Raw genomic sequence first — 14,110 nt, 5'->3', positions numbered from 1 at the left:
GGAGACACGGGAGACGATGGGGGAGACGGGGGAGACAACGGGTGGGGGGAGACGACGGGGGAGAGGAGACGGGGGGGGGAGAGGAAACGGGGGGAGAGGGAGACGGGGGGGGGAGAGACGGGGGGGGAGACGGGAGACAGAGACGGAGAGATGGGGAGGAGACGGAGGGGGGGGAGACGGGGAGAGTGGGGGAGACGGGGAGACAGAGAAACGGAGAGACAGAGAGATGGAGAGACGGAGAGGGAGAGAAAAAAAAGCAAGCAAGCAAAATAACTGCGTAGGCCAAGTCTGCCTGAAAACCAGGTAGGCTGCCCACAGACCTTCTCTTCTCTCTCTATTCCAACAGACCCCAATTCCCCAGTCTCATCCCTAGTTCTGCAACAGAAGACCAGTGGCAGCCTTCCCACACACTGCACTCATCTTCTGTGGATCTCCCAAACCATCCACTCCCAACCTCCCCTCCCCCCTCCACCCCCACACATTTGTCTCAGACTCTGGCTCCACCAGACACTCCCTGCTAATCCAAGGGCTCTCCTCCAAGGCAACAAGAAGGCTGAAGGTAGACCCACACCTCTTCTACTGTTCCCAACATCCAGTTCCCCCAGTCTCATCCCTAGCTCTGCAGCTGGAAACTTGCTGTGATCTCCCTTTCCTCTCTGACTTCATCCCCAAGAAATCACAAAAACCATCTTCTCCAACCTTTTTTCCCCACAACTCATCCCAGTACCTCACTCAGCCTCCAACAACACCAGGCATTCCTCATTTACACCAGCTGAACACACCAGAAAAATAAGCAGCACACAGTTATCACACTTCTTGAAAAGCCAGAGAGGAAACAAACAGCAAAGAACAAAACACCCACCCAAAAGACAAATCTAGAAATCAACACCTAGACCTTAAATCATTCTAAACCCAGATGCTGAGATGTCAGCATAAAAACCTAATAGCCATAGTAATATGTCTCCATTAGAGCCCATCTATCCCACCACAGCAAACCCTGAATATTCTATCACAGCTGAAGTACAAAAAAAGACTAAAGGTCTTAAAACAGCATTTGTGATTATGATAGGGATATTCAAAGAGTAAATGAATAAATCCATTAAAGAAATCAAGTAAAATACTTGTAAAAACAAACAAACAAATGAAAAGACCTGAATACAATCAATAAAGAAAACTCAAATTACAAGAACTCTGAAAACAAAAAAAAAAAATTAGATATTCGAACAGAAACTACAGAGGCAAGCTTCAGCAACAGAATACAAGAGATAGAAGAAAGAATTTTAGGCATTGAAGAAATAGGAATAGATGTATTTGTTAAAGAAAGTGTATCAAAAGCAAGCAAACAAACAAACAAAAAATCCTGACACAAAACATCCAGGAAATCTGGGACACTATGAAAAGACCAAACCTAAGAATAATAGGTATAGGACCCAAAGTGGCAGCACTCAGAGCATAGTTCTTTGCTTTTCCGGGGTGAACTTAGATTAAAATCCTACATCATGTCGAAGCTAAGCCGGGTCACTCGGACCCTCAAGAAGCCCGAGGATGGCGGTGTGATCTGGTCCATCGTGCGAGCAGGCCAAGCTATTCCTTGGCCTCCACTAGGTCCCATCTTGGGTCAGCGAGGTGTCTCTATCAACCAGTTCTGCAAAGAGTTCAACGAGAAGACAAAGGACATCAAAGAAGGCATTCCCCTGCCCACAAAAATTTTTATAAAGCCTGACAGAACATTTGAGCTCAAGATTGGACAGCCTACTATTTCCTACTTTTTGAAGGAAGCTGCTGGGATCAAGAAGGGGGCCTGGCAAACAGGGAAAGAGGTGGCAGGGCTGCTGAGTTTGAAGCACATATACGAGATTACCTGTGTCAAAGCTAAGGATGATACTTTTGCCATGCAAAATGTACCCCTGTCTTCTGTGGTCCGCTCCATCATTGGCTCTGCCCGTTCCCTGGGCATTCGTGTGGTGAAGGACCTCAGTGCAGAAGAACTGGCAGCTTTCCAAAAGGAACGAGCCGTGGTTTTGGCTGCTCAGAAAGAGGCGGATTTGGCAGCCCAGGCAGAAGCTGCCAAGAAGTGACCCCAACTTTCTGCACTCTCGGAATTTGAAGTGAGAGGCTGAGAAGGGGGCCCACCGAGGAAGCTGAGCCAAAGGACTTCATGCAACCCTAATTATAGTTTCCTGATGTATTTTTATACATAAGCTGCCAAGGGATCAAGCCTGAATAAACATTCTTTGTCATCAAAAAAAAAAAAAAAAAAAAGAATAATAGGTACAGAAGAAGAAAAGAAACCCAATTCAAAGGTCCAGAAAATGTCTTCAAAAAATCATAGAAGAAAAATTTCCTAACCTAAAAATGGAGATGCCGACGGGCGGTGGTGGCGCACGCCTTTAATCCCAGCACTTGGGAGAGGCAGACGCAGGCGGATTTCTGAGTTCGAGGCCAGCCTGGTCTACAGACTGAGTTCCAGGACAGCCAGGACTACACAGAGAAACCCTGTCTCGAAAAACAAACAAACAAACAAAAAACAATAAAAATGGAGATGCCTACAAAAATACAAGATACTCTTTGATACAGTCAAATTTAAATAATATCTATCTACAAATCCAGAAGATGCTAGAAAGAAAGCCCTAACATGAAGAGGTTAACTACACACATGAAACACAGGAAATAAGTGATCTCATTCCACAAAAATCAAAAGAAAGGAAGCATGTACATGCACATGCACACACACACACACCACCACCACCACCACCACCAACAACAACAAAATAACAGGAATTAATAGTCATTGATTATTATTGATATCTTCCAATATCAATGGTCTTAATTTCCCAATTAAAAAAAACATAGATTAACAGAATGGATGTAAAAACAAAATCCAACCTATTGTTGCGTCCAAGAAACACATTTCAACATCAAGGATAGCCATCACTTCGGGTTAAAGGGTTGGAAAATGATATTCCAAGCTAGTGAACCTAAAAGCAAGCTGATATAGCCATTTTAATAACTAATAAATAGACATCAAATCAAAACTAATCAAATGATATAAAGAAGGATACTATACTCATCAAAGGAAAAATTCACAAAAATGACATTTCAAATTTTTAACACTCATGCCCCAAACACAAGGGCAACTAAATTGTTAAAAAGACACTATTACAGCTTAAATTACATGTTAACAATCACACATTGATAATGGCAGACTTCAACACCAACACCCAACTTTCAGCAATGGACATATCATGCAGATAAAAATTAAACAGAGAAATCCTGGAGTTAAACCAAATGGACCTAACAGATATCTACAAAGTATTTCACCCAAACATACACAAAAAATATACCTTATACTCTGCAACTCATGGAATGTTCTCCAAAACGATCACATACTCAGACACAAAGCAAGCCTCAAGGGATACAACAAAATTGAAATAACTTCCTGCATTCTATCAAACCAACATGGATTAAAGCTGAATATCAAAAACAGATCAGAAAACTCACCAAAAGTAAACAACTCTCTACTTAATGAAAAATGGATCAAGACAGAAGTAAAGAAAGAAATAGAATGGATTTTGAGAGTGGACTAGAGGAGTATGAGAATAGAAACAGGAAGGATCAGACAGGAGTGGGAAGAACAGAGGGAAAAAGAACTGGGATAGAAAATTGGAATTGGGGAGCATTTAGGGGGTAATACAGAAACCTACTTCTGTGCAAACTCCTTGGAATCTATGGGAATGACCCTAGCAAAGACTGCTAGTAATAGAAGATACAGAGCCCAAACTGGCTATCTTCTATAATTAGGCAAGGCTCCTAGCACTGGGAGGACATCAACCCAGCCACAAAACCTTCGACTTACAGTTTGTCCTGCCTACAAGATGTGCTGGGGTAATAGTGTCACAGAACTTGTGGGAGTGACCACAAATACTGGTTCAACATGAGGCCCATGTCATGAGAGGGAGCCCACCCCTGACACTGCCTGGATGTCCAGGAACCAGAGGCAGAACAGTCCAGAGACCTAGATAGAACCAAACATGATTGGTAAAAAAAAAAAAAATCAACAAAATGATTCCTAATAATATTCTACCTTACTCATAGATCAGTGCCTAACCCAATTGTCACCAGAGGGGCATCATCCAGCAACTGATGGAAACAGATAACAGATGCAGAGACCCACAGCCAAACACTAGGCAGAGCCAGGGAAATCCCAGAGAAGAGGAAGAGGAAGGATGGCAGGAGCCAGAGGGGTTAAGGACAATACCAGAAGAACACAGCCCACAGAATCAACTAAGCAGGATTTATAGGGGCTCACAAATACTGAAGTGACAAACAGGGACCCCATATTTCTAGGTCCTCTGCATATGTTTGTGGAGCTTGGCATTATTGTGGGACTCCTAGCAGTGGGAGCAGGGGCTGTCTCTGACTCTTCTGCCTGCTTTTAGGACCTATTGTGTTGCTTTGTCCAGCCTTAATAGGAGGGGACAGTCTTATTCCAACTTGATATGCCATGTTTGGTTGATATTCCTGGGACTCCTGCTCTTTACTTTCTTTTTATTTTCTCCTTCCTTCCTTCCTTCCTTTCTGAAGGAAAACAGAACAGGAGTAGATCTCAGGGAAAGGAGAGGTTGTGGGGATAGTGCTGGGGGCAGTGGAAAGAGAGGAATTTTCAGTCAGGTTATAATGTATGAGAAAAGAAAAACTAGAAGAAACAAACTCAAAGCTTTCAAACATAAAAGCACAACATGGAGATGTGGATGCTAATTTCCTTGGCTTGTCCCACATACTGTGAATGTGTGTGTTGAAATATCACACTATACCCACTGCTCACTGGCAGAATTGCCAGTGGATGAAGATAAAGTCCAGGTTTCCATGCTATATGCTTCCTGGGGATTACTCTCAGCTTTTGTGGATCTCCTAGAGATAAGGACAGTCCATTCTATCTTCAACCAGTGACAGTGCATCTCTTCCATGCTCCAATTCTTCTGACTTCCTATTCTACAGTCATCTCAAATAAGCCTTCTATACTTAAACAGTCACATAATGGAATCTCTCTTTGGTCATATGACATAAAAGCCACAAGACAGATAACTCACCATATTCCCTCTTTACACACAAGATGAAGAATTCCTGTGATACAGTTTTCAGTTTAACTTTCCCTTTGCAATCAACAGATGCATTATACATCTTTATGAGACATACCATGACATTCTAATACTCATATGCAAGGTGTACTGACTAAATAAGGGTACTTAGCATCTATCTCCTCATTGCTTTTGTTCAGAGGCTTTGGGCTCCTGTCCTTTAGTTCTTCATAAAATGTATATTGGGCAATCATAATCTGGCTGTGATGATTAACCTTAAACAAATGGGTTTGCAAATATCTCTAAGCACAAGTTCCTTAGCGGTGATACAGACATGAAATTAAAATGTTTTCATTTTGAAAACTAATTACTTCATTTAATAAATTAATTAAAGACTTTCTTCAGTTTGGTGAAAATTAATACACAGCATAGCAAAACTTATGGGACACAATGAAAGCAATGCTAAGAGGAAAGCTCATAGCATTAATTGCCTACATAAAAAATTAGAGAGATCACATACCAGTGACTTAATAGCATACCTGAAAGCTCTAGAAAAACTAAAATAAGCATATCCAAGAGGATTATATAACAAGAAATAATTAAGCCAAGGGCTGAAATTAATAAAATAGAAACAAGGAAAGCAATATGAAGAATCAAAGAAACAAAGAGTAAGTTCTTTGAGAAAATCAACAAGATAGACAACCCTTAGCCAAACTAACTAAAAGATAGAAAGAATATCCAAATTAATAGACTCAGAAATAGAAATGGAGACACAACATCACATGCCAAAAAATACAGGGAAGTATAAGGACATGCTTTAAAAATGTGTATTGTAACAAATTGGAAAATCTAAAACAAATGGATAATTTACTCAATAGGTACTACTTACCAGAGTTAAAATCAAGATCAGAAAAAGTATTTAAATATACCTATAACCCCTAGTGAAAAAGAAGTAGCCATTAAAGGTTTAAGCCAATATAATTCCAGGGCCAGATGGTTTTAGCACAGAATTCTACCAGAATTTTAAAGAAGGGTTATTGACAATACTTCTCAAATTATTCCACAAAAGAGAAACAGAAGGAACACTGCTCAGTTAATTCTTGGGAACCACAATTATACTGATACCTAAACCACAAAAAACTCAACAAAGAAAGATGATTATAGACTAACTTCCATTATGAAGATAGATGAAAATATACTCAATAAAATTCTCTCAAACCGAATCCAAAAAACACATAAAAAAGATCATCCACCATGATCAAGTAGGCTTCATCCCAGGGATACAGGGATGGTTCAATATATGTAAATTCATCAATGTATTCCACTACATAAACAAACTCAAAGGGAAAAAAATCCACATGATCATCTCATTAGATGCTGAGACAGCCTTTGGCAAAATCCAACACCCCTTCATGTTAAAAGTCTTGGAGCAATCAGAGATTCAAGGCATATATCTAAACATAATAAAAGCAGTATACAGCAAGCCAATAGCCAACATCAAACTAAATGAAGAGAAACTTGAAGCAATTCCATGAAAATCAGGGACAGTATAAGGCTGCCCATTTGCTCCCTATATGTTCAATATAGTACTTGAAGTTCTAGCTAGAGCCATAACACAACTTATAAAGGAGATTAAGAAGATACAAATGATATCATGCTGTGATAACACAGCATGACCAAGACAACTCATAGAATGCAGGGTTTATTGGGGCTTACAGTTCCAGAGGAACAAGTCTATGACCATCCCAGCAGAGAAGCATGGCAGCAGGTAGACATGGTAACTGGAGCAGCAACAGAGAGCTCACATCATATGGATAATGAGAGAAGGAAGACAGCAAGCAAAAGGTGAGGATGGGAATGAGAGGAGGGTATGGGGGTGTAAAAATATCAACAATGTACAATGCAATCCATTATTTTGTATGCTAATTTTAAATTAATTTTAAAATAAAGCAAAAACAAAAAATAAGTATAAACTGGCTGTTTGAATGAGAATAGCCCCCATAGAGCCGGGCAGTGGTGGCGCACACCTTTAATCCCAGCACTTGGGAGGCAGAGGCAGGCAGATTTCTGAGTTCCAGGCCAGCCTGGTCTACAGAGTGAGTTCCAGGACAGCCAGGGTTACACAGAGAAACCCTGTCTCGGAAAACCAAAAAAAAAAAAAAAAAGAAAAGAAAAAAATAAATAAAATAAAATAAAATAAAAGAGAATAGCCCCCATAGGTTCATATGCTTGAATACTTGAGAACAATCAGGAGGTCTGTATATATTGTAAGAGGTGTGTCATTGAGGGTGGGTTTTGAGGGTTTAAAGGCTCCCCCATATGTTGTTTTATTGTAGCAATAAAAAGTAACTAAGATAATAACCATAAAAAATATCTATAACAATCTTAACTCAGAAACCAAGAGAACATATTTTTAAAATGATAAAACACAGACACAGAACTCAAAAGTGTGAGAAGAACAAGTGACGCTATGACCTAATAGTACCCCATGTCTCAGTTACTTTTCTATTGCTGTGATAACACAGCATGACCAAGAAAACTTCATAGAATGAAGGGTTTATTGGGGCTTACAGTTCCAGAGGAAGGAGTCTATGACCATCCCAGCAGAGAAGCATGGCAGCAGGTAGACATGGTAACTGGAGCAGCAACAGAGAGCTCACATCTCCAACTGCAAACAGAAAGCAGAGAGTGCAGTGGAAAGGGTGGGGAGGGTGGGAAGCTTTTGAAACCTCCAATTGATATACATCCTCCTACAAGGTTAATTTTCCTCAAACAGCCCCATTAACTGGGGACCAAGTATTCAAACATCTGAGTGTAAGAGGGACATTCTCATTCAAACCACCATGTTCCACAAAGGCAAAAATAATCTAGCCAGGAAATGTATCAATATAATTAATTGCATTAGAATCAAAAAGAAAACCAGGGAGACTGGCTCAGCAGGTAAAGGTACTTGCTGTCTGGAGTTTGAGCATCAGGATGTACATAGTACAAGGAAAGAGCTAACTTCCCCAAGTTGTTCTATGACCACCACATACATACCATAACATGCACAACTCACATACATACACAAGTACAAAAGCATTCACATAAGAAATAAATAAAATGTAAACAAATGAATGGCCGTGTGAAATTCTCAAAGACTAAAAAATACTATTTAAGAATAAATAAAGGAGAAAAGATAGATAATTCTGTCAAAATGTTGAAAAGACATAAGTGGGGTAATCAGCAGCTTATCCTAACAGGCACTAACAGAAATAGACTGGACTAACAGGTATTGAAAATATCTTTTACCAAAAGTCAAAAACAATCCTCACTCCAACCACAAACTGTCAAACAAACAAACAAACAAACAACAACAAACTAGAAACAAGTCAATGACACCATTAACCTTCATTTTCTCTCAAGAGTATTTTCAGCTGGGCAGTGGTGGTTGGATGTTTTTAATCCCTGCACTTAGAGTCAGAGGTAGATGGATCTCTGAGTTTGAGGCCAGCCTGCTCTACAGAACGAGTTCCAGGACAGTCAGCGCTATTATACTATTACACAGAGAAACCCTGTCTTAAAAGCAAATGAACAAAATGTATTTTCAGAGATTAGACCTATCACAGGAAGACAAGGAAATGATTAGTATAAATTGATAAAACATACCATTATTATAATCAATACAATTGTGCTTTAAATACAAGGAACTATCTTACAAATTAGAAAATTAATAAAAAATTAGAAGTGGTCATGCATGAGATAAACACAGGCAAAAAAAAAATGGTTACTTCCCTCTCCTCTAGCAAGTTTTGAAAATGCACACACTGACATCTCCTATGCTAATATTGGTACTCTTTTTTAATAGCTTTTGTTTAAAAGGACATAAATTACTGTTCCATGAGGGAATCAAGATATCACAATGAAAAAGTACACTAGTCACTAATTCAATAGTGTCATTAATAATGATTCTTTAATATTTACTTTTTGCATTATAGTGATTTCTCAGTTTAGGTATAACCCAAATGAATTTTATGAATTTAAATTTCTAATCAATCCCAGTTTTATGATAAAAGTATTATTTTATCTGATAACTGTACACCAAATGTCTTAATTCATAATACACAAGGTTTCTAGAATTGCTGGACTATTTTTCATGAATCAAAAAAGGGCACTTTCTTATCATTAGCTCCAAGGAATACTTAACAATGCATAGCAACTCTCCAACTTAGAAGACTAAATTAATTAATCATCAGACTTCCAAACTCTCAAATATACTTATTCAGTCCTTCCTTTTCATATGTCCAAGAACAGCCACTAGCTTGTTTTTAGTGAAGTGTCCTATGCTTTCTTAGGTCACCTTTTAGAAATCATGGCATCTTCATAGTCTTCTTGGTTTTAAACATTTTTTGTAATACACACAAAGAACAATGAATCCCAGGAATCACGACCTGATGCTATTAATTCCACCCTTTATATTTCAGTGATGAAGAGCCACCCTGCATATGCAGTGCATTAGAGCTCTATCAAAAGCAGGGTGATAATAATAAGAACATTTTAGGAATCACCTATGACTAATAGCATGTGAAAAAAAAAACCTGTCAAAAATGGGAAAATGGCATAGCTAGTATTTGAGGCTAGAATTAAGAAATAAAATTACATCTCTACTTTATACCATTCACAAACATATGTACCAGAAAGATTTTTTAAAATACAGAGACACAAATATATGAGATGGGGAATAAAAAGCTTGAAGAAAACATTTTAAAATTCTTTTAAACTCTTAAGTGCAAACTACTAGCCCACGCATGACAAATCCAGAAAACACAAGGGAAAGACAAGTGATAGGACGACTGGAAAATGTCACACATCTATAGAGAAAGACATTAGGATGTAGGGGTAACATCTGAGAATAGAACAATACAGAAACTGAGTTCATTTGCTCTTAAAAATGTGAGGGTGTAACTTCAGATAAGATGGAGGAATAAGAGCTGCTACCATGTCATCTAGTAAAGAAAAAGAATCAATCAATAAAAGAAATAGTAGATGCTGTTCCAAAGAAAGAAAGAAGAGCTTGGGAAATTCACAAAGGTGATGCTAGACTAGCTCAAAGGTACCAAGAAAAAGATGAATACTCCTGGTGTGGTGGGGTAGCTCAGCAGTTGGGAGGCTGAGGCAGGAAGTTAAAAGGGTGCAAGGACAGTCCCATTGACACAGTGAGTCAGAGATCAGCTTGGAGTGCTGGTGAGACCATGAAAGGAAGAAAGGAGGGTGGCAGAGGGGGAACAAGAGGAAGTAAGAGGGAAGGAGATAGGGAGAGAAGTAAGCCAAGCCAAACATAGCTCCAGGGAAAAAGCTCTGCAGTGGAGGGAAAGAAAACCAGAAACCTCATCCAAAAGGTATGTTAAATAGTCCAAGGTAAGAAAAACAACTGTCAGTTCGACCTCCAGGACAAGCCCAGAGCTCTCATAAACCTTAAACCTAGATGCATGTTTCAACGAGACAGGATGTCTTCAGTGTATAGGTCATAAGTAGAGAGGGATTCCATTTTGTCATTATATGACTTGAAGGGCAATGAGCAGCAGCCATCTTGAGGGAGAACCTATTGTTTATACATTGCTATGTGTACTTGAGAACAGGGAAGATCAAAACTAAAGGAATTAGAATCCTGAATATCATGGCCAAGGAAGCCCTTTGCTATGACATACTACAGTCCATATCTCAAAAATATTAAGTAAAATAAAACAGTATTAATAGCTTTAAGGGGAAAAGCTATCTTACTTGCAAAGTTAAGTGACACAAAATTGAATCTAATCTCATTATCAAGAAATTTAAAAATGAAAATAGTGAAAAAGAAAAGAAAATAGTGGAGCTGGAGAGACAGCATAGTAGTTAAAGAGTCCAGTTCCCAGCACCCATGATGGATGACTAGTAACCACCTCTAACTCCAGCTCCAGGACATCTGGTACCCTCTTATGACCTCTTGTGGGTCTGCATATGTGTGACATACATCAAGATACATGTGTACAATACATTTTCACTTTTTAAAAAAAAGAGACTGAACAGCAGGGAATAATATATTTTAGTTTCTAAAATTAAATCATTGCCAACCAAGACCATTATGTTCCCATCAAAGCTACTGTTTAAAGTGATGGAGCATAAGTATATTTCAAAGCAGCACAAATTAAGGCCATTATGACCACGAAGCTAGCACTAGAGAAGATACTTAAGTGGTATCATCCACAGAAAAAGAAGATAGTCTCAATTTTGAAAGTACAACAAAGAAAATATTTCATGAGAGGGACAGATGAACGTAAGAAAGGTAGAAAGGAATCTATCATGTCCAACATACCAAAGTTGCATCTTCTAATTCAAGTCAGGAAAAAAACCAACAACAATAACCTATCATAAAAGCAAACAACAAAATTACAACAATTAAAACATTTCTCAATAACTGCCTTAAATAGATATAGCCTCTTATAAAGAAACTACATTTTAAAAATAAAACAACAACAAAAAGCCCAACCATGTATTGTATGTTACAATCACATCTCTCAGACAAAGAGACTTGATACTGAGAGTCAAACGATAGAAGTCAACCTGTCAAGAGGATGGATCCTAAAAGTAAGATGGAGTAGCCAATCTACTCGCCAATAAAGTAGTTTTCAAGGGAAAATTGGTCAGAAAAGATAACAAAGAATACTACATACTAACAAATAAAATACTTCAACAATTGACCCTTACAATTATAGATAGATAGATAGATAGATAGATAGATAGATAGATAGAGAAATTGATATTTATGTACAAATATTGGAGCTCAAAAATTCATAAAAACAAATATTAGGATAAAAAAATCACATAGAGCCCTAACTGCCTCACTCACAGGCCCTTCCCACTCCATAGATAAACTCTCCACCCAGCCAAATCCTGCACATCCTTTAATAGAGTCTAGCAGGGTAAAGTCCACCTGATCCTCCTTCCACATATCAACCCCTAACCCCAGATCTACCCCTATACTCCATCCTTGGACCAGGACTCACATCATATATAACAGCCAAGTCCTTTTTGTACACCAGACTTAATTCCACCTAAGTTATATCTAATCTCTAGGCCCAGCCCAACCTGCATATTCCATCTTCTACCCAATCTCTTTAGTCCATATCAGACACATAACTAACAAAAGAAATCCACATGCCCAGATCACATCATAAAAAGTATTCCCCTAACCCAACAGTCATGCAAAAATGTTTGACAATATCCCCAATGAACATAGATTTTTAATGCTCATTAAAATAATTGAAAATCAAATACAGATTTACATCAAAAGGATTATCCACCATAACTAAGTTGGCTTTATCCCTGAAATACAGAGAGAATTTAATATATGTAGATCAATAAATGTAATCTATCATATAAATGGACTTAAAAACAAAAATGACATGATTACCTCAATAGATGTTGAAAAACACCTTTGGCAAAATCCAATATCCGTTCTTAATAAAAGTCCTAGAGAACAAATGGCTAGAGGGAAAATACCTCAACACAATAAAAGTATGTATGAGAAACCCATAGCTAACATCATCCTAAATGAAGAGAAACTTGAAGTAACATTTGGAGGTCAGGAATGGGACAGGGATATCGACTATCCCCACGCCTTTTCCGTATTGTGCTCAAAGTACTCAGTGGAGCAAAAAGGCAAGAGAAAGAAGTTAAAAGACAACAAGTAAGGAAAGAAATCAAACTATCCCGGCAAATGATATACTGACGAAATCCTAAAAATTCTACCAGTAAACTGCTAGAAACAATAAACAAATTCAGCAATGTGGAAGGGCACAAAATCAATGTGCACAACAACAAACATACAGAGAAAGAATTCACGGACATAATCCCATTCACCATAACTTCAAAGAAAATAAAATATCCAGGAATAAACCAAACTAAGGTGGTAAAAGGCCTCTACAATGAAAGCTTTATACCTCTGAAGAAAGAGACAGAGAAAAACACTAGAAAGTGGAAAGATGTCACATGCTCATGGATTGGTAGATTTAACATTGTGACACTGACCATTCAACCAAAAAACATATACAGATTCAGTCAACTCTCAATCAAAATCCCTGTCCTATTCTATTTCTTAAGGAAAGAGAGAGGGAGGGAGGGAGGGAGGGAGGGAGGGAGGGAGGGAGAAAAGGAGGGAGGGAAGGCAGGAAAGGAAAGAAGGGAGGAAGGGAAGGAGGAAGGAAAGAGGGAAGAAAGACAGGAAAGGCAGAAAAGGCAGGGAGGCAGGAAGGCAAGGAGGAAGGAAGGAAGGAAGGAAGGAAGGAAGGAAGAAAAGGAAGAAAGGAAGGAAGAAAAGGAAGGGAAGGAGGAAGGGAGGGAGAGAGGAAGGAAAGAGGGAAGGAAAGCAGGAAAGGCAGGCAGGCAGGCAGGTAGGAAGGAAAGAAGGGAACTATTCTAATATTTGTATGGAACCAGAAAAGAATCTTAATTGTCAAAACAACTCTGAGCAAAAAGAACAATGCTAGAGGCATCACCATTCCAGATCTCAAGCTATGTTACAGAGTCATAGTAATAAAAGCAATATGGTACTAACACAAAAACAGACATATACACCAAAGGAACAAAACTGAAGACACAGATACATCAGCGATTTTATATTGACAAAGGAGCCAAAAAATATGGAAACAAATGGTGCTGTAAAACTGGCTATCCACATGCAAAAGAGTGAAATTAGACCTGCATCTATCACCTTGCACATAAACTAACTCTAAATGAAACAGAGGCTTAAATGTGAAACCCAAAACCCTGAGAGTGCTTGAGTAAAATGTCGGCAGTACTACATACAATATAGATACAGGAAAGGACTTCCGGAATGAGACTCCATCTGCAAAAGAATTGAGCCCAACAGTTTCCAAGTGTGAGTCATAAGACTGTAAGGGTGATATTTAGAAAATGGCACCCAGTCCAGCTTGTTCCTGGGCAGCCACCATGTTCCTGCTGCTCCTTGGCTTTGACCAGGGCTCCAGCTAGCTAGATACGCAGGCCCTGGAACC

At 38.8% G+C, this 14,110-nt stretch overlaps 1 pseudogene; it reads left to right on the top strand.

The window, feature by feature from the left end:
- Nucleotides 1-1,362: 1,362 nt before the first annotated feature.
- On the top strand, nt 1,363-2,248 carry LOC117695248 (large ribosomal subunit protein uL11m pseudogene; annotated as a pseudogene).
- The last annotated feature ends 11,862 nt before the right edge of the window (nt 2,249-14,110 follow it).

This window comes from Arvicanthis niloticus, chromosome X, assembly GCF_011762505.2.
Source record: "Arvicanthis niloticus isolate mArvNil1 chromosome X, mArvNil1.pat.X, whole genome shotgun sequence".
NCBI lineage: Eukaryota > Metazoa > Chordata > Mammalia > Rodentia > Muridae > Arvicanthis > Arvicanthis niloticus.
Note: the sequence above shows the minus strand (reverse complement) of the source record. Positions and strands in the feature narration are given on the sequence as shown.